The 24,737-nt window shown below is 41.0% G+C and overlaps 1 protein-coding gene across 1 annotated transcript in view; it reads left to right on the plus strand.

The window, feature by feature from the left end:
* The first annotated feature begins 6,839 nt into the window (after window positions 1-6,839).
* The window catches only part of LOC117272017 (cadherin-6-like), a 334,683-nt gene continuing 316,785 nt past the window's right edge, over window positions 6,840-24,737 (plus strand). The window contains exon 1 of the mRNA XM_033650671.2: window positions 6,840-6,936. The gene's annotated coding sequence lies outside the window, so the exon portion shown is untranslated. The remainder of the gene's footprint in view (window positions 6,937-24,737) is intronic.

Raw genomic sequence — 24,737 nt, forward strand, 5'->3', positions numbered from 1 at the left:
TTTTAGGTTCATAAAATGTCTCCCAAATCATGAATATGTTGGATACTACCACAGACATTCCTGTTGTTTTCTGTCGCAACATCTTTTGTGACGGCAGATGCTGTATTCACTATTGTTGATGATGACCAGATTATGTTTTACCCTGACCTATTTTTTCTCCCCTGGTGATGCTACTTTGGGATGTGATTGTGCCACTTATCAATACTGTATTGACTCATGATGATGACCCGATGATGCTTTACTGTCCACGGTATACGCTATGTTTAAAAAAAAAAAATAATTTCACTGGAGGCTGCCATTTTCTTACAATCTGCACCAGGCCTGGAATTTCATAATTTTAGGGGCAAGGCCACTTGGCCTATCGTGTTTTCAATTTTTTGAGGGCACAAAGGCCAAAAGCCAGGGCAGCAAGGCCATAAAATAAAATAATGATTTTAAGTCCACGTTCATAATGAATTTAAGGACTAACGATGTATAACTATCTGTGAAATGAATAAATAAAACAAGCTCAAGTAATAATAATGAGTATAATAAGTAATAATGTGATTTATTTAATAGCACTAATAAACCCAATGTGTTTTAAATATAGAACAACCATACACTGATTCACTGAACAAGACTGGCTTACAATTATTTTTGATGTGTTGTTAGATAGCTAACAAACCAAAGCATAATAAGTGACTTTAACAGTATCTAACAACACACACTATCTCTCTACCAGCATCTCCCTCTCTCCTCTCCTCCACACACACACACATGCACACACCTCACCTCCTGATGCTTTCCTTATAGGTCAGTTACACAGGATATAGTTTTATACAGTCCATGGCAGCAACAGTCATGTTTACAACAACAAAGTCACTATTTAAAACCCAATAATATCTCACTGGAATATAAATATTCCTCCTGACATCACAATACTGAGTGAAGAAAGTCATGTTATCTCAGCATGAAGACAAACATCAGTATCAGTCATTCATCCTGGTCTCTGTCCCTCTTCTACTGAGGACACTCACTGTCTGCAGGTTGGCTGCCTCAGGTACATGTTCAGATAAAGTGTTAGCCTACATACAGACAGCTTTCATTTAGTTTGTCTTTAACACTTTGCTGTTAGCACCGCGAGCGCGGTGTGCTTGTGTCGACCGCGATCATAAATCATAATAGCGGTGAATGAGAGACTGTGGACAGAGCAGATTGAAATATTCTACATGCTGATCACATGTATAAAGTATTGGCTTGGCTGACAGAGGTTTTATCGCACTTACTCACAGTAGCAAGCGTAGTTGTTGTCAACTAGAGTCATCTTGAAGTTATATTCCCTTCATCTGCACCGTGGCCCCACCGCTGCAGAATGATGATACATGAAACCGAAACTTTAAAAAGTAACGCAGATAATGGCGGAGCTTACTGTTACTACGGCCTTGATTAAACTTGCCTTGGGTTGTTTAATAGGCCTACTGGGTCTCGGTACCGATCCCTGCCCGGGCATTTGATGAAGTCTCCTGGTTGGCCGGTGATAGACTGGTATTAAACTGTCGTTACAGCCCGTCCGAGTGCTTCATGCCAGGCTCGAATCAAACCCCCCACTGGTGATGTGCGCATCGTCTCATTTGAAGTTGCTCAGTTAGGGTCCAGAATGTCATCGCATTTTTTTTTCTCAAAAGACACAGGTGTCAAAGCTGTGTTAACAGGAAAGAGGCAGAGGAGAAAACCGCAAAATCACCTGGGGCAGTGCGGGTGGGGCATCAAGGCCACTGTGGCCTTAGGGCAGATATTTTTTTCTAGGGCACAGGGCCAAATGAGGAGGGCACGAGAGCCATGGCCCTCGTGGCCCTCGTGAAATTCCTGCCCTGATCTGCACATATACAGCACCTTGCAAAAGTATTCACCCCCCTAGGAATTTTTCATGTTTTAAAACCTCACAACCTGGAATTAAAATGTATTGTTTGAGCATTTGCATCATTTCATGTACAGAACATGCCAACAACTTTGAAGATGTGAAAAAAATTTTTTATTGTGAAGCAAACAACAAAAAGGCCCAAAAACAAAGAACTTCAGTGTGCATAATTATTCACCCCCCTGAAGTCAGTACTTTGTAGAGCCACCTTTTGCAGCAATTACAGCTGCAAGTCTCTTTTCATAAGTCTCTATGAGCTTGCCACATCTTGCAACTGGGATTTTTGCCCATTCTTCATGGCAAAACTTCTCCAGCTCCCCCAAATTGGATGGTTTCCGCTTGTGAACGGCAGTCTTCAAGTCAAACCAGAGATTTTCAATTGGATTGAGGTCCGGGCTTTGACTAGGCCATTCTAACACATTTAACTTCTTCTCCTTAAACCATTCAAGCGTAGCTTTAGCAGTATGCTTCGGGTCATTGTCCTGCTGGAAGGTGAACCTCCGTCCCAGTCGCAAATCACAGGCAGACTGAAACAGGTTTTGCTCCAGAATGTCCCTGTATTTAGCACCATCCATCTTTCCCTCTATGCGGACCAGTTTCCCAGTCCCTGCTGCTGCAAAACATCCCCACAGCATGATGCTGCCACCACCATGTTTCACTGTGGGGACGGTGTTCTTGGGGTGATGGGATGTGTTGGGTTGCCGCCAGACATAGCATTTCCCTTTGTGGCCAAAAAGTTCAATTTTAATCTCATCTGACCAGATCACCTTCCGCCATACATTTAGGGGGTCGGCCACATGCTTTTTGGCAAACTCAAAACGTGCTTTCTTGTTTTTAACACTAAGTAAAGGCTTTTTTCTGGCCACTCTTCCATAAAGCCCAGCTCTATGGAGTGTACGGCTTATTGTGGTTCTATGAACAGACACACCAGTGTTTGCTGTGGAACTCTGCAGCTCCTTCAGGGTTACCTTTGGTCTCTCTGTTGCCTCTCTAATCAATGCCCTCTTTGCCCGGTCTGTGAGTTTTGGTGGTCGGCCCTGTCTTGGCAGGTTTGTTGTGGTCCCGTGTTGTTTCCATTTGGTGATTATGGATTTGATGGTGCTCCGGGGGATCATCAAAGATGTAGATATTTTTTTATAACCCAGTCCTGACTTGTATCTCTCTATAACTTTGTCCCTGACTTGTTTGGAGAGCTCCTTGGTCTTCATGATGTGATGCTTCTTGCTAAGTGGAGTTGCAGCCCATTGGGGCCTCTCAGAAAAGGTGTGTTTATACTGACACATCATGTGACACTTAGATTGAACACAGGTGGACTTCATATAACTAATTCTGTGACTTGTGAAGGTAATAGATTGCACTAGTGCTTTTTAAGGGGCTTCATAGCAAAGGGGGTGAATACATATGCACATGCCAATTTTCACTTTTTTATTTCTTTAAATTATTCTTTTATATATATTTTTCTCATTTCACTTCACCAACTTAGATAACTTTGTGCAGATCCATCACATGAAATTTTCAGATGAAAAACATTTAAATTACAGGTTGGAATCTAACAAAATAGTTAAAAAGCAAAGGGGGGTGAATACTTTTGCAAGGCGCTGTATCTTGTGCAAGATGAGATCCTGTTTTGTTCATAGCATGCTAAGTCTCAGTGAGTGAAAGGAAAACATAAAATCTCTTCTCAGACTGACAGAGAAAAAGTATAACTTTCAAATTTTTGAGCTCTTTTAATTTTTTTATGGATTGTCAAATATCGCAGTCATTTCACATTTAATGTACCTGATACTGAGTAGATGATTTTGGAGCTCTCTATACTCTTTGTATAGAGTTTGTTTGTAGACTTTGTATCATGTTTTGTACATAGACTGTCTATAAAGACTTTTCAGATTTGGAATTGTATTTGTTAATTTTTAATACATTTCCAACATACATGAATAGAGTGCATTATAGCACTGAGACAGCACTAGTTAAAATTACAAATGACCTTCTGATTGCTTCAGACAAAGGACTCGTCTCTGTACTTGTTTTATTAGATCTTAGTGCGGCGTTTGACACAATTGACCATCAAATTCTGCTGCAGAGACTGGAACACTTAATTGGCCTAAAAGGTTCTGCACTAAGCTGGTTTAAATCTTATTTATCTGATCGTTTCCAGTTTGCTCATGTTCATGATGAATCATCCTTACGTACTAAAGTTTGTTTTGGAGTTCCGCAAGGTTCTGTGCTCGGACCAATCCTATTTACTCTATATATGCTTCCTTTAGATAACATCATTAGAAATCACTTTGTAAATTTCCATTGTTATGCGGATGATACACAGTTGTATTTATCTATGAAGCCAGAAGAAAGTAATCAATTAACTAAACTTCATAATTGCCTTAAAGACATAAAAACCTAGATGAGCACCAATTTCCTGATGTTAAATTTAGACAAAACTGAAATTATTGTTCTTGGCCCCAAACAACTCAGAGACTCTTTATCTGATGACATAGTTTCTCTAGATGGCATTCCTCTGGCCTCTAGCACTACCGTAAGAAACCTCGGAGTAATATTTGATCAAGATTTGTCTTTTAATTCTCATTTAACAAACCTCACGGACTGCATTTTTCTATCTGGGTAATATTGCGAAAATTAGGCCTATCCTGACCCGAAAAGATGCTGAAAAATTGGTCCCCGCTTTTGTTACCTCAAGGCTGGATTACTGTAACTCTCTATTATCAGGTAGCTCAACTAAGTCCTTAAAAACTCTCCAGCTAAATCAGAATGCAGCAGCACGTGTACTAACAGGAACTAAGAAACGTGATCATATTTCTCCTGTTTTAGCTTCTCTGCACTGGCTCCCTGTAAAATCCAGAATTGAATTTAAAATCCTACTGTTAACTTATAAAGCTCTAAATGGTCAAGCTCTGTCATATCTTAGAGAGCTCATAGTGCCATATTATCCCACCAGAACTCTGCACTCGGAGAATGCAGGGTTACTCGTGGTCCCTAAAGTCTCCAAAAGTAGATCAGGAGCAAGAGCCTTCAGCTATCAGGCTCCTCTCCTGTGGAATCATCTTCCTGTTGCGGTCCGGGAGGCAGACACCGTCTCCACATTTAAGACTACACTTAAGACTTTCCTCTTTGATAAAGCTTATAGTTAGGGCTGGCTTGTACCAGCCCCTAGTTAGGCTGACTTAGGCCTAGTCTGCCGGGGGACCTCTTATAATACATCGGGCACCTTCTCTCCTTCTCTCTCTCTCTCTCTCTCTCTCTCTCTCATGTCCTGTTACTGCATCTTGCTAACTTGGCCAAACTGCATGTCACTAACTCTGCTTCTTCTCCGGAGCCTTTGTGCTCCACTGTCTCTCAGGTTAACTCGTATTGCAGTGGGCCTGGATAGTGTGACGTGTGTGGTTGTGCTGCTGCCGTGGTCCTGCCAGATGCCTCCTGCTGCTGCTATCATTAGTCATACTTCTACTGTTATTATACACATATGATTATTGTCACATATGTATACTATCAGATATTAATATATATACTTTCAACATATTGTACCACAGTAACCACAACTATAATTATAATATTATTACTTTCATTAATGTTGTTGTAAGCTACTGTCATTACTGTCTGTCCTGCATCTCTCTCTGTCTCTGTCTCTCTCTCTGTCTCTCTCTCTTTCTGTCTCATTGTGTCATACGGATTACTGTTAATTTATTATGTTGATCTGTTGTGTACGACATCTATTGCACGTCTGTCCGTCCTGGAAGAGGGATCCCTCCTCAGTTGCTCTTCCTGAGGTTTCTACCGTTTTTTTTCCCCATTAAAGGGTTTTTTTGGGGGGGAGTTTTTTGAGGGTCCTAAGGACAGAGGGATGTTGTCAAATTGAATTGAATGAATAGAACCATAATTATAACCATATAAATGACTTTAACACTAGAGTTTGTTTTAAAAAAATCCACAATTTTTATTGGGGATCCACTCAAACGACCAGCTGTGCATTGCGGGGACTCACAACTTATCATTATAAAATATTATTTAGAATGAAATTTAGAATATTTCATTGAGCTATATTGTGGTAAGGTTGTGGTAATTCTCCTTATTTTTCCTCAGCACAACTTCTTGTTAGACACTGTACTATCCATGCAGGTGGGAGGTCACTAACTGTGTATACGACTTAACTCATCATGCAAAATGTCTTTTACTACAACACTGACTGTAACCCATTAGAACCATTGTGAAATACATAAACATTAATCACTGAGTTATTTGAGACACATTTAAACACGTTAAACACATTGTCTCACAGCATGCCTTAAACAAATTAGGTGAAACTGATTTTAGAAATTTTAATCAAATTTACTGAAAATTTTAAGAAATTGTTGAGATTATGTCAAACTCACAAAGGATTATTTTTTGTGTCAAATGAACATATAGTTTTATGTCATTTTGAAAATTTGTGGCATTTGTGTAGACTTGACATTATAATTATTGTAATTATCATGGATGGATTGGGGTTTACAGTGGGCCTCAGAGAAAAGCCTCCAGGCTAGAACAGCCATCTTCAGCTGTGACACCTGCAGGTTGTGGGTATTGGCTGTGATCTGCCAGCCTCAGCTTATTAAATGCCATTTCATATGTAGCTGTGTTGCTGAGGTCTTCAAATCATCCAGAGTTTTCCTTTAAGAGTGCAGTCAGTTGGCTTCTTAAAATTTGGGCCGATTGAAATAAGTCTGTTGGAGTTGGGATAAAGATTGAGTCTATGGTGTGTGTTCTTGTGCGCGGGAGCGCGCGTATGTCTCTTTAATCGCCGACGGCACTGTAATGACCAATCAGCAGCCATTTCAACCCTTCAATTCGTTGATCTGGTAAGTTGGAGGGGAGGGGGCTGTGTGTGTGTGTGTGTGTGTGGGGGGGGGGGGGTTAATAGAGAGAGAGGTAGAGAGAGAGAGGCAGAGTGAGAGCGGGAGAGAGAGTGAGGGGACAGGCAGAGAGCAGTCTGCCTTAGCTGGATTCGCTGTTGGGAGATTTGGTTAAAGCTCCATCCTCAGCATACAACGGTAAGTGAACCTGCTATGCGCTGTTTGTTGTGTCCCCACAGCGGCTTCAGACCACATGACACTACTGTTATTTTATTGTTTGTATGTTGTTGCTGTGTCAGAGGGAGCTCTTCTCGTAGGAGATGCGTAATTTCTTGTAGTCATTTGCAGCCTGTCACTGGTGCGGTGTTGATGGATGGCACGCGGGCACTAAGAACGGCTATTTAACGGTAAAAGTGAGGGAAGATAAGGTTAGCAACTTTATTTCATCCTAAGGCTTTCCTCGGCCGCTTTCCGGGACAGTTTTTGGAGACGGTACTTTCTATGAATATTTGAAAACCATAGGCTATATTTTTTCTCAAATAATTCCCTTTTGCCATTTATTCCGTAACTGATTGGGATTGGGGACTGATTGCGCGGACCACAGATTCTCGTTTTAACAGCAGAGTGCAAAACAATAACTTGTATAAGAGTTGTCATATTAACTGTTTAATAGGTCAGGCTATTTATTCTCTTATGGATTATTTAATCGTAGTTTTTGCCATGAATCATGATAAAAAGCGCGTGGCTGGGTTCATAGGGTCCTACGTGTCATTTGAGATCTCTTATTTCAACGCAGGGTTAAAATATGTTAAATTATAGTTAGAATAGTCGCTGAAAGGCTGGTGAAAGGACGGTGTGTGTGTTTTTTGCAGATGTTTTTTTTTTCTTGCTTTAACGATTTTTTCCTCCGTCGGAAGCATAATTTTGCGTGTTAACATCACAGTGTAGTGTGGCTTAGTGATACTTAAGACTTCATCAGTGAGAGTTTGAAAAATTAATGACATAGATTTCTATTTCAGTCATAGTGGTTTCAGTACAGAGAGGCAGAGATAGCCTACTGAAGCAGAATGGAGTGATACTGATTTTCTTGTCTATTTTAACTCTCTCCCCCTCTCTAACTCCATCTTGGTCCACCGCTCCGTGAAGGTCGCATCTAATTAGAGGATAATACTAAAATATATAGAGGAAGGTGGGAGGTTTTGTCCACCCCTGCACTTCCAAACTCAGCTACAGCTGAGTAAATAAATAAATACAACAATAAAATAAAATAAAGAAAAGAAAGGGAAAGAAAGCAAACTGACTTAATAAAAATATTGAAAGGTGCATGAGAGAGACATGGAACAAGAGAGGAAAGGTGGGGGGCCCACAGAGACTGCTTTGTCATAGGACCCAGAATTTGGTGCTTCACCCCTGTAGTTAGTGGCTGGTAATGAGATTCTCTGTCAGATTGGGTCAAACCCAGCTGTTCAATGTATGTGTTGTCTTAGACTGAACAGCTTGAATGTTCAGGGCAGCAGGTTTGGGTCAGTGTTGAATTTGACCTGCTTGGCATGCCTGATGGGTGGGATTTGCAACATCTGGGCAGTAGTGTAGCAACAGTTTTGTTCATTATAGCCTAATGTAAATCACAAAAAAGTATTCCAAAACCGTTTCTTTTAAGAGAAGAAGAGTTTGTGACATGTTTTATAAAATGAGAGAGAGGCCTATACTTTTCTTCAGTGTATGTTTGTTGGTAAACGACCATAGAGTGCACCAGGAATAAGTCCTAAAATACAAAAAGGAGTTTCTGCACTCCCAGTTCCCTCGCCTCAAAGTCAGTTGGATTTTTGATACCTGAAATAAGGTCTGTAGTTTACACAAAAGACTTTTATGTTTTGTACTAGGACATAAAATATGTCATTTAATACCCCAAAAGGTGATTACTAACAAAATGAGACTACAGAACATCATCACGCCAACCACAGCTTTACAACGTTGTTGTGGTAGGGATGTTAAATCATGTGACTGTGTAATTCATAGCATGACATTAGCTCTTTACTTCTGGCAATGTTAATAAGTGAAAATTATGTTGCTGAATGAAACGTGTATGTATCGTACACTTTTGTTTGTCACAGAACTTATTTGCTGCAGTAATCCCAAATCCACTCCAACAGAGATAAAAGTACTACAGAGTGAAGCTATCGTCGGCCTACAGACAAAAAAAAAAAAAAAAAAAAAGATGGTTGGAGGTGACTGGCTGAGAGATTGTGGCAAAGCGTGATTGGATAACTAGGAGTGAACACCCATCGTCAGCTGATTGGAGGGATTCAGACCCCACGTTGAGATCATTGATTTATATTTTGTAGGATTCTGAGGTTTCCCAACATGCATGGAAGTGCCTTAGATATGTACTCGGCACCAGCATCCATCATCCCTATTACATGGCCTGAGTCAGTCCTCACAAACATTCCTCATGAACTCAGATGTGACCTCTGTGCAGCCCAACAGTACAAAACATACATTTTTCAAAGAGAGATAGAAAAAGTAGCCTGCTGGCTGGTTGGCACATAATTGTAACTTTTAGTCTGACTAAAGACTCAGAAATTAGAGATGCATCCTCTCCACTGTGCAGCATGTTTTTTGTTTTGTTTTTTTGCTGTGAGAATTGGTGTGTGTGTTACTCATAATCCTCTCCCAGCAGTACAGTCTGCAAGACAGCACTGGCCAGTGCGAAGTGGTTCTATAAATTATAATTAAATTCAAACTCATGTTTTTTTTGATTGATAGTAAATATACAGCATTTATCAGAAGGCACTACCAATTTGTAAAATGTCTAGTTCTTCTAGACTTTCTTGCCAGAAAGCAGTGATATTAAAATATTATTTTGCTGATAATTATATGGATATCCACTGTGCTGGTGTATTTTGTAGTCCATTAAAAGTATAACCACTATCGAGGCACTGACACTGTCAGAGAAGCTGGCTTCCACAGTGCCTGCATGTACCACAATGTATTGCTTGTGTCCACTGTGTTCAACTCTCCAAGCCACAATAGGAGCCTTTGTGTCCCCAAGTTTAGCCTCCAATACCCCTTTTCCACCAAAATTAGCTTGTGTGAAAAATGGGCTATACACTCCTCTCCTCTCTCACTGGCAGTAGACCAGAGCTGTGGGTTTTTTCTTTTTTTTTTGGTGTGCCACATTTGACATCACAGACAGAATGGAAAACAGGTGAGTAAAAAGAAAGCAGCATAGAGGCCTGTAAAAACTACAGTGTTTACTTTATATGTATATATATATGTACACACACACATATATATATATATATATATATATATATGTACATATATATATATATATATATATATATATATATATATATATATGTATTACTCTTTCAAACTCAATGTAGACTAATTTGGAACGATGTTGGATGTTGAGCGCTGCTTTGATGCGTCATTGCGTCTCTCCAGGTAAGGGCTTATTTGTGCTCAATGTTAAATATGGAGACAGACGGAGCCTTCTGTCCGTGCTCTGCATTCATTTCATCTGTATTTATTCATGTTTCCTGAAGCTTGTGGATATGGGCAAAATGAAGCACTACCACCAGAGATCATGGTGGCAGTGTAGTGTAGTTCAAGCAGTATATGACAGTAGGAGATGGTGAAGAAATTTAAATAATGGTGGAACAGAAGGGATTGGTAATATAGCGAAAAGAATTCTCCATTCACATGTCGGGATGTATTTAATGGCTTCATAGACCACTGCTGTCTACAATGCTGTCTCCGTTTAAAGGTGCAATATTACGACCTCCGCCACTGCTGCCTCGTTTGTTGTGTGAAACTTTTGACTCCGACCTGAACCTTCACTGTCTTTAATGTGAAGCAAATAATTACTTGTCAGTGGTCCCTATAGACATGGACCTTGTTGGAGGTACATGGTGACCAAAATGCTGTTTTAAATGTTGACATCTGACTGAGCCAAAGTGCTCTAAACCCAGGCTGCCTGACTGTGGAAAAATTAATAATCAGCTCTACCTAACTTAATACTTAATAAACATGCACATGTTACAGTTTGAAGCTCAACATGCCCAAAACATGTTAGCACAATAAAAATAGCAGAATATAGGTAAAAACCAAAAGCAAAAACAGAAAAAAAGACGTGCTTTCAACTGCATTAAATTTCATGCAGAAGATGTGAGATGCAGAGGTGGTCAAGGAGTTACATTTTTGGTTGAAGAACATTTTAGTGCTTCACAGAGAGAAATAAATTATCAGCTCAATAAAGGATGAAGAGCATCGATGTAAATAATACAAGGTATATCAGATGAAAGAAGTAGAAAGATTGAGTTTAGTAGCTTTCAAGGTAAATGAAAGTAGCAAATAAGTAAATAAAAGATATAGATTATTTCAATAGATTCATGGCAGAATATACAGACACTGTCAGTCCCCGTTATTCAGGCAGTCATTCCAAAGCCACAGAGTCATGATGGCAAATGCTCAGTCACCTTTAGTCTTTAGCCTGGACACAGTCAGGTCAGTCATGCAGTCTGTTGAGCAATCAAAAGTTCACAGAGATAACCTGGAGCCAGACCACAAAAACATTTGCACATAATCACCGCAAAAATCAGTAAAGCCATCAGCGAGGAGAGGAGGAGATATTGGGCCATCCTCTTTGTTGTAGGTAAAAGTAGGGCTGTGCGATTTTGGAAAAAATCATAATCACGATTATTTTGGTCAAAATTGAAATCACGATTATGCAAACGATTACGCGGCACATGTGATGACTTACCATAAAACTCGGAATATAAGTTGCACTGGCATATAAGTCGCAGTCTATTTTTTAAGGTCTCAAACAGGGAAAACAAGGTTTTATATTACTATTTGTTAATAAAAACGTTATACAAGTTATTCCTACACTGTTTCCCTTTATTTTTAATTTGAAACACATTCAAAACACAATAAACTCTTAAGCAGCTTTGGTTACTTTTCAGATTGCAATTTTCCAAACAACCTCTTCAGGAAATAAAATTACAGTATAACAACATCTGAGCCATAAAAATGAGTTTAAATTAACGTTAAACTTCTTTTTTTTTTTTTAAGAAGACAGTATTACAGTACCTTATTACAGTGTGGGCTGTAACTATACATGCTTACTCAAATCCCAAAAACGAATGAGTACTTACTTATTACTACGTAGCGTAGGGTGACCATATTTTGATTTCCAAAAAAGAGGACACTCGGCCGGCCACGACATAGCCTACTTAAATGATAAATGATAAATGATAATTTTAATATATTTAAAATTTATATGTATGGATAGAAAATTCAGTTATATTACAAAATAATATATCTCAAAGACAGAAATTCAGATAGGCCCCAATAGGGGACACATACACACACTAGAGCCTGACGGTACCCGATGGGTCAGCCGGGTTTGGTCAAAAATGTAGCTATAAATTGTATTTGGGCTCGGGTCGGATTCGGTCAGCTTTCAGTGAAAATGTAGTGTAAAAATAAATAAAATCCTATTGTCTGTCCTGTTTATTGCTTTGGCACTGTTATTTACGTGACAACACCTGAACATAACACACACAGACACACATTGGCTGTTTGTTTCTACCTCTCTCCTCACTGGAACCCTTGGACCTCCAGCCACCCGCCTCCGCCTTGATTAAACGCTGAAAATAAAAGAGGGAGACAGGTTTTTCCTATTTTATCTTATTTTGTTTTATTTCTCCCTCTCCTCTCGCTTGAAGCGTCAGACCTCCCGCCTCCCACTCCCGTCTCAAACACAGAGGTCTCCCTCTCCGCAGCTGAACACCCACGGCGCATGCCCGGCCTGTTAAATAGCCTGTAACCACTGTGTGACACAAACTCAGTGCTTTGGTCATTAAATAATGTCAGGCTCGGTTCGGGTTTGGACAGAAATATGCTGCCCGTGCCGCACTCTAACACACAAACACACGGAAAACCGGACATTATCATCAGTTTATAAAAGGCCCCTGGACGCCCCGGACGGGATGTGAAAAGTGGACATGTCCGGGCAAAAGAGGACGTTTGGTCAGCCTAACGTAGCGCCATCTTGTGGGTCAAATTACCTATGTCAGCATTTACCTTGGTCTATAGGTCACACCGGTCTATAACCCGCACCCAACTTTTTAGATGAAAAAAAAGGGAAAAAAAGTGCGACTTATACACCAAGTTTTACAGTATATTGTTTACACGACGGCATGTCATTTCTGTCTCTACATGGTCGCACGTTTACAATTCTCCTTTGCTCTGTATCGCGCGCGGTGGAGTTCAGCCCCGATGCGCACACACAAACACAGACCAACCTCTCTCGCTCTCTCTCTGCCATTTTCCACACGCTGTTTTTGAAATCTTCCGTGATCACCTGCCCCTCACATCATTCGTATTTCACCTACTTGACTGGTTTGTGGAGTGAGAGGAGGGGGGGGGGGGCGGTATTGCGCATGTGTGGCTTCCATAGAAGACAAAATAACATCTCCAGGTGTCCGTGACCAAAAATCGTTTACCCTCAATTTCAGTAAATTTGAAATCGTTTGACCTCAAAATTGTAATCGCAATCACCAGACGATTAATTGCACAGCCCTAGGTAAAAGCCTTGCTTCAGCACTCTCACCACACTAGAGGCGTTCTCCTTTTGGTTACAGCAAACAAACAGGGCAGTGCAGCAGTTAAGGCAAGAAGAGATAAAAGCATGTAATCCTCTGTATCTGTATCTGAAACTGAAACTCAGGATGAATCTAAGTATAGCAATGCTCCTGAGATGACCAGAAAAGCCTGAATGAACAAGTATTTGAGTGTGTCATTCCAAATTAGGGCTTGGAAACAGGCCTAATGTGTTTATTAAACTGACTGAGGGCAACTTCAATTTGGCTGGAGGCATTGATATTTTTCCTTCAGTTAATGCAGATGGGACATTAGGACTCTGGCACTGATTAGTGCTGGTTCTCTGCTGTCACCTGATTTCTTAAATGTCATGTAAACTCCATCCATCCATCCATTTTCTAACTGCTTCATCCTCTTGAGGGTCGCGGGGGGGGAGGGGGCTGGAGCCTATTCCAGCTGACATTGGGCGAGAGGCGGGGTACACCCTGGACAGGTCACCAGACTATCGCAGGGCTGACACATAGAGACAAACAACCATTCACACCTATGGACAATTTAGAGTCATCAATTAACCTAATCCCCAACCTGCATGTCTTTGGACTGTGGGAGGAAGCCGGTGAGAACCCACACTGACACAGGGAGAACATGCCAATTCCGCACAGAAGGGCTTCCACACCCGGGATCGAACCGGGAACCCTCTTACTGTGAGGCGACAGTGCTAACCACCACACCACCGTGTCGCCCGTCATGTAAACTCAGTTTTGAAAAATGGATTGCACAACCGGCAGAATCCATGTTAATTGGACTGCTGGGTTGTGCACACAGATGACAGGAAATACAGGAAATTCTATTTCTCCAGTTGAATGGGGAACACATGTTGTCATCATTATTTACCCTAAACAGCTCCCACTGAGCGAAAAATAATAAAAATAAGGTGGAGGATAGTCGATACGTGTCTTCATAGTGAAATCAAAGTACAGCCAGTCTCACCCAGTCTTTAAAAAAACCACATTCACTCTATGTCTGTCTGTAATGATGCCATGAAGATCAGGAGATCATATTTAGTATATACCGAATATCAGGCTGAACAGTGGCAGACCTAAAAGAGGAGACATCGTGTTAGGAAAGCTGGGAGACAGCGTTGTGTGATGCAAGATCAGTCTTAAGCAGAACAAATAATCAATGTGATGATAGGATTAAAAAAGCAAAGATTTAATGACCATTTTATCAGCAGTCAACTTTCCAGAAGACAGAGGCACTGGGGTGGAGGGTGAGGGATGTCTTTCTGTACCATTGATTAGCACCAAATAAAAACCTGGGATTATTCTGGCTTCACAAGTAGACATATTTAGGGCTTACACCTTCAATCTTTAAAACATGAAATATCATAATAATAATGTAATATGTCTATCAGTAGCTGATGATAATCAGAAGCTTTATACTTTCAGCTTCTTTCAGCTCTCAAACAATACTCTCATCCTTAAAGGGGATGTGCTGATGGCATCTTGTTTTGAGACCAACCTGGTCTTGGCAAATACCAGCGCTTTGGCATTGACTTCTGGCGCCAGACACCAAAGAAGAATCATCCTTTCACATCGGTATGATCATCGGTATGATCATCCTTTCCGGGCGGAGTCAGGGAGAAATGCAGCAGGACAACAACGTAAGTTAAGAGAGCGAAAGTCCGAGTAGGGTGGATGGGAAGGATGGTGGACAGGTGCAACAACCACTGAGGCCCGATTCCAATCCGATCCCTTACAGACTCACTGACTTAGAGGCGCGTTCATGTGAAGTGCGTGAGTGTGTGAGGGCTGTCCCATTGTCAAATCGTCAAGTCAGTGAGTGAGCCCTTTATGCCCCCTTACCTTAGGTCAGCATCGATGTGGACTTATGGTAAGGAAATTACCCACAGTTCATAGCATTGTGATGTCAAATACAGGGGTTGCCCTTGGAACACCAGAAGTGTTAAAAAAACCTGTAAACAAATAAACATGGTCGGCAGATCTGCAAATGGTAACGATATATATATATATATATATATATATATATATATATATATATATATAAAATATATAAGATAGATATCACTATATCACTTACAACACTTTTGATGCTAGTTTAGAAAAAACATGCATATGGTAAAAACAGTGAATTCATTATTTTAAACTTAGGCTACCTCTTGCCAATTTTGCAATGCAAGTGCTTGGATAAGGACCGACTGGTCAGGGATTCTATCCCTCACACGCCTTGTGCGTGCTGACAATAACCGATAAATGATCACGCCCAGAGCCGCCAGTGTCAACAATATTTTGTAGAGAGGGGGATAATTGCTGTCCCATTCCTATTTATAGCATCCAGAGCCCTTTCAGACTCTCACGCTCAATCACTTACAGCTGACGTCACTTAAGTCAGTGAGGGTTCAGGGCTTGAGTCTTAAGGGGCCGGATTGGAATTGGGCCTGACTTTCACCCTGGAGTCCAGTGTTCACACTGTTGTAAAGCCAAACCCTGTTCCTTTGTTAAACCTAACAATGTGCATGTGTTGGCTAATGAGACAGGATGTGAGGCTGTTGGTTTCTCTCTTGTCCTTTCTTACTGGCACTTTTATTTTTAAAAGACATGACTACCCACTGGACTTGCAGATGTGTTCAACTTGTCAGTCTTGACAGATTTTGCACCTGAGCTAGCTACTGGATCGTATCATCTTGTCACATGATTTAATACAGACTTGACATTAGGCGACCTCAACATCAATATCCAACAATCATTATTGCATACCTGTATATAACAAAAATATCAAAGAAAAAAAGGAAATTTGAATGTAATTTTGAAAAGGAAAGAGAAGACAAGAAAAGAAAATCATGATGGAGATGGGTTTGCATTTTTGCATTTTTAAGGGTATATAGCCTCAAGTAAATGGCAGAGTTTTTAATTTAATATGAGTATTTTTTTAAACACAGGTGTAGTTCCAAGGTTGCAGTCTGAATCATTCACATTGATGTTATTTCTCATAGCACTGTGGCATGTGAATGTTCTCCATATGTAGAGATTGTGACCTTTGGGGAAACAGTTAATAATGTAAGACATCACAGGCAGCATAAAGGCTGGATGAGTCAGTAGGGACCCAAAAGCACATCTCAGCCCAGGACCCCTTAATCCAGCCATATTTAGCATTAAAATGGAAAAAAACAAGTTATGACATTTTGACTGACTAGTGTAGCTGTCAGGCTAGTTGGAACACACAACCTTTGACACTCAGGAGTTCTTCTCACAAGGCTTCAAGAGTGCATTGTAAAAATGTATGACAACAGAGCTAAATCACCTGGAATACAGTCAACTGCCCATTATTACTAACTGTATGCAGAGTCTGTAGGGGTTTCACCAGACAGAATTACTAGCTCATTTTAAACAGGAATTGTGCAAAAGGACTCCTGCACACTGTCTAACTTATACAGTACAGACCAAAAGTTTGGACACACCTTCTCATTCAATGCGTTTTCTTTATTTTCATGACTATTTACATTGTAGATTCTCACTGAAGGCATCAAAACTATGAATGAACACATGTGGAGTTATGTACTTAACAAAAAAAGGTGGAATAACTGAAAACATGTTTTATATTCTAGTTTCTTCAAAATAGCCACCCTTTGCTCTGATTACTGCTTTGCACACTCTTGGCATTCTCTCGATGAGCTTCAAGAGGTAGTCACCTGAAATGGTTTCCACTTCACAGGTGTGCCTTATCAGGGTTAATTAGTGGAATTTCTTGCTTTATCAATGGGGTTGGGACCATCAGTTGTGTTGTGCAGAAGTCAGGTTAATACACAGCCGACAGCCCTATTGGACAACTGTTAAAATTCATATTATGGCAAGAACCAATCAGCTAACTAAAGAAAAACAAGTGGCCATCATTACTTTAAGAAATGAAGGTCAGTCAGTCCGGAAAATTGCAAAAACTTTAAATGTGTCCCCAAGTGGAGTCGCAAAAACCATCAAGCGCTACAACGAAACTGGCACACATGAGGACCGACCCAGGAAAGGAAGACCAAGAGTCACCTCTGCTTCTGAGGACAAGTTCATCCGAGTCACCAGCCTCAGAAATCGCAAGTTAACAGCAGCTCAGATCAGAGACCAGATGAATGCCACACAGAGTTCTAGCAGCAGACCCATCTCTAGAACAGCTGTTAAGAGGAGACTGCGCGAATCAGGCCTTCATGGTCAAATAGCTGCTAGGAAACCACTGCTAAGGAGAGGCAACAAGCAGAAGAGATTTGTTTGGGCCAAGAAACACAAGGAATGTACATTAGACCAGTGGAAATCTGTACTTTGGTCTGATGAGTCCAAATTTGAGATCTTTGGTTCCAACCGCCGTGTCTTTGTGAGATGCAGAAAAGGTGAAGGGATGGATTCCACATGCCTGGTTCCCACTGTGAAGCATGGAGGAGGAGGTGTGATGGTGTGGGGGTGTTTTGCTGGTGACACTGTTGGGGATTTATTCAAAATTGAAGGCACACTGAACCAGCATGGCTACCACAGCATCCTGCAGTGACATGCCATCCCATCCGGTTTGCGTTTAGTTGGACGATCATTTATTTTTCAACAGGACAATGACCCCAAACACACCTCCAGGCTGTGTAAGGGCTATTTGACCAAGAAGGAGAGTGATGGAGTGCTGCGGCAGATGACCTGGCCTCCACAGTCACCGGACCTGAACCCAATCGAGATGGTTTGGGGTGAGCTGGACCGCAGAGTGAAGGCAAAGGGGCCAACAAGTGCTAAACACCTCTGGGAACTCCTTCAAGACTGTTGGAAAACCATTTCAGGTGACTACCTCTTGAAGCTCATCGAGAGAATGCCAAGAGTGTGCAAAGCAGTAATCAGAGCAAAGGGTGGCTATTTTGAAGAAACTAGAATATAAAACATGTTTTCAGTTATTTCACCTTTTTTTGTTAAGTACATAACTCCACATGTGTTCATTCATAGTTTTGATGCCTTCAGTGAGAATCTATAATGTAAATAGTCATGAAAATAAAGAAAACGCATTGAATGAGAAGGTGTGTCCAAACTTTTGGCCTGTACTGTATATATATATATATATAATTTATTTGCGACGTTTCGGTACTAGACCTTCATCAGGCAAACATTTTGGAAAAAAAAACACATTGCCTGATGAAGGTCTAGTACCGAAACGTCACAAATAAATTACATATTGCAAGTTAGACAGTGTGCAGGAGTCCTTTTGCAACTTTATGGTCTTCTCTCTCCAACGCACCTGTCTTTTTTTAATAGATTTGCGAAGTGTTTCCTTCGCTCTAAACAGGAATTGTGCAAATTTGCAGGAAAGCCCAATCAGTCTTCTTTCAGCATTGGCAGCATAAAAGCAAAATCAGGGCGTGCAGCAATGCCGCCTACCTACTTTTGTTTATACAGAATGTGCCTTTTTTGGGGCAATGGGGAGTGTGAGCAAGTAACAAAACGTGTAGCTGAGCGTGTGACGTAAACAGCGACGTGGGTGGGAAGCCGCGGCTAGTCAGTCCTTCAGTGATTCTCTCATAAGTTGGCCTGTGCTTCACCGTCCCTGTCACTTGACGGTTAATGGCCTTCTTGTTTGTGAGGACAAGGAGGGCGCGCAAATCCTTGTCACCCCAGTTGCTCATCTTTACAGTGTCTGTCAGGCTTGCGTTTCCCTCTTGCTACTAGCTGCATGCTAATTCCTGCTGTTCAGGAATTTTATCAGCTGTTCATCAGCTGTTTCCTGTTTATCCACCGCCAGTGGGTCCCAAGTGCGGCGTCATCAACAGCTCCTCCCACAAGTCATCAACAGCCTCTCCTGTGGCAGAAGGCTGCTTGTTCTGTTTAAAGGGCCAGTGTGTAAAATGGGTTGAAAACAGTGACATCAGTGGTCAAATTCTAGATTGCAGGGCTCACTCGCTCACCCCTCCTGTCGGGTAAATGATGGTGGCCTCGTATGGACAAAAAGCCTTGCGCACGAGTTTTTCAGGAGTAGGTCTATCTAGCAACGAGGTGAATATTTATTTAGAAATCTAAACCATGTTATGATATTGTAATGAATCCCTCACAAGCAGGAGACCAGAGGAGCGTTCGGGAAAAAGGCCAGTTTATTTGAGCACTCCAAAAACTCTTGTAACACTCCAGGGGGTAAAAGACTCTGTCCCAAACTCTGACTCTTCTAGCATAACAGACACACTTCATACACACATACTCGTTTACCATACAGATTGGGGACCCCCTCCCACCTCTGCTCCACCAATCTCCAGCCCGCACACTGACTGACAGTGTAGCCGGTAAACACAGCTCAGCTGTTTATTTAGCCTAGCAATATCTCCGGACTATAGCAGCTGCAATGGACGACTTTGAACGCGATTTTGAAGAGTTTCTTGTAGCGGACACAGATCCAGAGCCATACCTGTTTTAGCTGGAGCATACAGATGAGGAACTCCATGTGTTTGATGCTGAGCGGGCGAGAAGAGAGGCTGAATGCACAGAATTGGATTCAGTGCTACTGCTACCATGGTTGGTGAGATATATCATCAGGAGGAAAAGCGCCGCAGAGAGTGCATCACAAGGAGTGAAGTTGCGTCTTCTTTTCCTCGCAGATGACGGTTCGGGTTCATTCTCTCCTGTTGCGTGGTAAGTGTGGTCCATTCGCAAACTTTATAACTAAAAAAACTTTTCACTACTCTCTATCAACGAGCTACTGACACTCTCTGCTGTTTCCTCCTCCTTCTTCCTTCCGCTGTCTTCGTTGGTTTATTTATACACGCGAAACGCGTTCTCTGGCTGGCTGGATTGTTTGCTCAGTCTGCCGTACATACATGGCGGCACAAGATGGCAACCTCTCTAAAGCAAGGCCCTTTATATATTTATATTTATATATATATATATATATATATATATATATATATATATATATATATATATATTTATATTTATATTTATATTTATATATATATATATATATATATATATATATATAAATATAAATATATACACATATATATATATATATATATATATACATATATATATACACATATATATATATATATATATATATATATATACATACATATATATATACATACACATATATATATATATATATATATATATATATATATATATATATATATATATATATATATATATATATAAAAATAAAAATAAAAGCATAATTATAAGGCTACGAAACCAAACAAATTTTATTTTATAGCGATTATACACTTGTATAAACATATTAATGGGTAGAATATTCAGATTCAGATTGACAATAAACCATGCCAAATATTACACACTGGCCCTTTAAACCAAAAAGGTTCCACCAATGACTACCCTACAAGGCGGAAAATTGGGCACCTCGGATCGACTCGCCAATCCGGCTCTGTGTCTAAACGTTTGCAGCTTGCCGGTAAAAGGGCCCAACATTTGCTGAAAATCTGGCAGTGTAAAAGGGGCTACTGTGTCTACCAGATCTAGAGAAATGTTGTTATCAGATATCAGTTGTAATGGATAGTCTTATTAAAGCAGTGAGTAGGAAAAACACTCAGTACATTTTATTAGGTGGAGGCTTCAAATAAGCCCTCTGGGGTTTTTGCCTCTCCCTGCACTGTATTGCATTATTCTTTTATCGTTGCCTTTTGTGTTTTAATTGTACAAAAAATAAACTATAAACTATGATTTGGCCTGACAGAGCAGCCACTCACACACATTTAATTATGAAGCTCTGGATGCTAATGAAGCCCTGAAACTGCTGTGTGCTAATTCACGCTGACGTCCGACAACTGTCCTGACACGAGTCTTTGTGCTCTGTATGCATGTGTGTGAGGGGGGTATGTGAGTTTGTGTGTAGGGTGATAACACTGATTCGGTCCAGGTGCATCATAAGGGACATTAAGTGGATTAGGCAGCAGAAGTTTGGCTCTAGTAGAGGTGTGGGTGTGTATGTGTGCATTGGTATTCTTTTGATCATTATTTTTCCATGGAAAGCACATTTCCTGTCCACACTTTCCTGGACAATATGCTGATTCAAACAGTTCCCAGGTCTGTTCTCTAACCTGTAGACCTCTGTCACCACCGCTGTGTATAATGGCATGGAAAGACCGACGGAATGTTTTAATACGGTGTGTGCATGGTTGTGCAATTAGACAACCTTAGCAGTTAGCTGTCACCTTCTGTCTATAACTGTAGGCAACAGCAGATACAAAATTGCCATGCATGTGAATAGCAGCAGCTTTTAACACACTGCAGAAAGCATTCACATCAAATGAACAGTTTTCCTCTGACAGATGTTCAGCTGCATCAGGCTGGAAGAGAGCCGCTAAATTGCTGTTGGAAGACAACTTCAACCTTCCTCTCTGACTTGACAGCTCCTCCAATTACAGCTCTTTGGGCCCAGTGTGTAGTGTTTGCAAATACAGTAGACCGCTGTTCAAAGCCGGGTCAGAAAGAATGTTGAAATTCTCTTGTCAGCTTCACCATTTTGAATGAAATCAGATGAGGGTTTTTTTTTTTAATCCTACATGCAAGCTATCTAATTAGGGTCTGATAGCTAACCTGAGGTAACAAAGAGGATAACTTTACTGAAAATGAAATAAGCAGTGGAGGGGGAGTACTGGTACATGAAAACAGCTTTGCCAAGGTAGTCCCTAGTTCAAAGGCTATTCTCATACTGACATAATATAGCACTGCTCAAAAAGATATTTTTAGTCCCAATGAAATTAGATTGCATTGTTTGTGTCTGTTACAGCAAAATATCTGATCCTTGTCCTGTGTCGCCTTTGAGAAAAAAAATCAGAAGCCGAAAGGGGGAAATTCATAGTCTATATTTTTGGTTACATGATACTGTACCTGTCTACATCAATGGAATATTATGATACAGCCAATCAAATTTCTTATAGAAATATGTGAAATGGACACAAGTTTTGACAACGTATTATGTGGTGGGTTTAAAATGTGTTATAAGTACATGCTGGCATCACAAAAACAATGCCAGTGTAAAGTCAACAAGGATCTTTTGTCGTGGTGGACACACGAATTGAGTACATGGACTTTGAACCAGGAGACTGCTGCTCAGGTCCCATGTCAACAGCTGTCCCATTAGTCTTCTTCCAGTGCTGAGTAAATTATGGAGAAAATTGTAGATGTCAAATTTAGGATAATTTTTCAAGTTTTGGTTTAATTACGTGCTGCCACTATGTATATAGTGGCATTCGACTAGCACAACCATAGCTCAAATGACTGATGATTGGTTAAAGAGCATGGATGACAGGAGGCTGGTGGGTACAGTGGTGTTGGATTTTAGTGCTGCATTTGATGTCATTGAGCGTTGTTTTTTTGCCAGGAAAACTCAAAAGCTATGGTTTACGTGTGTAATTTGGACCCAAAAGCAGTTCACTGGAAATCGGGAACAGTTGGTAATGACCTTTAATATCACGGCAGCAAAACAGGAACTTGAGCAGATGAGTAAACTCAGACAGTTTAATCTTCAGGCTAATAGTCCACACACACAGTCTCTGGGTCTCAGGCTTGAGGAAGGGATTAAGCCGAACCTGGCCACAGGGCCGAGGGGGGGGACCTGAGCCCTCGGACCCGTACAGTTCAGTTCTTTAACGACCAGAAGCAAAGGTAAGGGGCTTACTGGAGACGAGATAGCCGAGGCAAGGTGTCCAGAGCCAGCCGATGATGCAGAGGTGCCGACGAGGAGCGAGCAGCAGAGGAGCCGGGGCCAGGCGGAGGAGTCGCAGCCAGTAGAGCAGACCGATGAAGCAGAGGTGCCGGTGAGGAGCGGACAGTAGGGAAGCCAGGGCCAGGCGGAGGAGTCGAAGCCAGTAGAAACGACAGACGAGCACGTGGTCAAGGACAGAAGGCAGGTAAGTTTACCAGGAGGCAGGCGAGGAGAGCAGGTTGGAGTCAGGCAGGGTCGGCAGCAGGAGATCAGGTAGGTAATGAGTGCTGGAAAGTCTCGCATGGATGCAGTAGAATAATCTGGCAAGGATGAGAGTGCTGGAGAGGCTAATATGCAGGGCTGATTGGGAATGAGCTGCAGCTGAGCTTGCAGGTGAGTGTAGTTGGGCTGATTAGGTGGGAGTGGCTTGCAGGTAGAGTGGAGCAGAGGCAGGGAGAGTGGAAAATTACTGAGGCAAAGGGATAGGAGGGGAGACAGGGAGGATGAAACTGTGACAGAGAGTGTTGTACAATGGCAGATTTTCAGATAGTGAAGAAGTACTATGTGGGTTTCCTCAGGGTAGTTGTTTGGGATCTCTCATATTCACAAAGATCTCCTATTAGTTTTAAATAAAGCTAGTATGGTGATGTATGTGATGTATGCAGCTATGTACAGAGTGGCATTGGTATGCCAAGAGTCAAGTAATATTCTGAACAGTGCACTCAGAATGGTGACTGAGTGAGTAAGTGAGAATAAATTCATGCTGAATATTTCCAAAACTCAGTAGAACATGTAAAAAAGACTAAGTTACTTGGCTTAAGTGTAGAAAGTTTCTTTTTTCCAGACAATGAGTTTTTAAGGAGATGTAGTTTACCTTGACATGTTTCGACTGTCACTTCAGTCTTCTTCAGAAGTGTCATCTGACATGCGTCATGACGTGTCTTTATCAGCTGGTAGTATCCCGGAGGCATGACCAGCCTGGCAAACATGTCAAGGTAAACTACATCTCCTTAAAAACTCATTGTCTGGAAAAAGAAAAAGAAACTTTCTACACTTAATCTGTTTTGAGTAGACAAAATGATTTTTTACACTAAGTTACTTGGTATTGTGTTAGATGAAAGACTTGCATGGACTGAGCACATTGTAACTAAATTGGGGAAGAGCACTGCTGTGACCAGGAAATGTTCAGGGTTTGTAACGTTATATACCCTGAACAAACTGATGTAAGCCTTAGTTCTGTCACATCTTGAGTACTGTCCAGTCATTTGGTCATCAGCAACTAAGAAATACCTAAGAAAATTTATGCAAAACAGACTTGCTCCTCATTGTTCAATGTGTACAGATGTTTCTTAGATGCATCCCAATCTATCATGGCTTCCTGTAGAGGTGAAAAAATACAATACGGTCTTCTGAACTTTTATGGTAATTTCTTAACTCATGAAACACCACAGTATTTTATTGACAAGTGTACATCCATAGAAAACATTAGTGTCAGGCCAGCTCAGGATCGCTGTTACCATCTAGACAGAGGACAAATCTCCTCAAATCTTCCATAAATATACAAAGCAGTTATAGGATGGAACTCTTTACCAGATTATTATGATTAAAATAATTACCACAGCCACATTTAAGAAAGCATTAATAAAGTATCTCATTTCATTAGTTGTATGAATGAACAGGAAATGAAATGAAATGATGTCACG

This window comes from Epinephelus lanceolatus, chromosome 12 (genome assembly GCF_041903045.1).
Source record: "Epinephelus lanceolatus isolate andai-2023 chromosome 12, ASM4190304v1, whole genome shotgun sequence".
Classification (NCBI taxonomy): Eukaryota; Metazoa; Chordata; class Actinopteri; order Perciformes; family Serranidae; genus Epinephelus; species Epinephelus lanceolatus.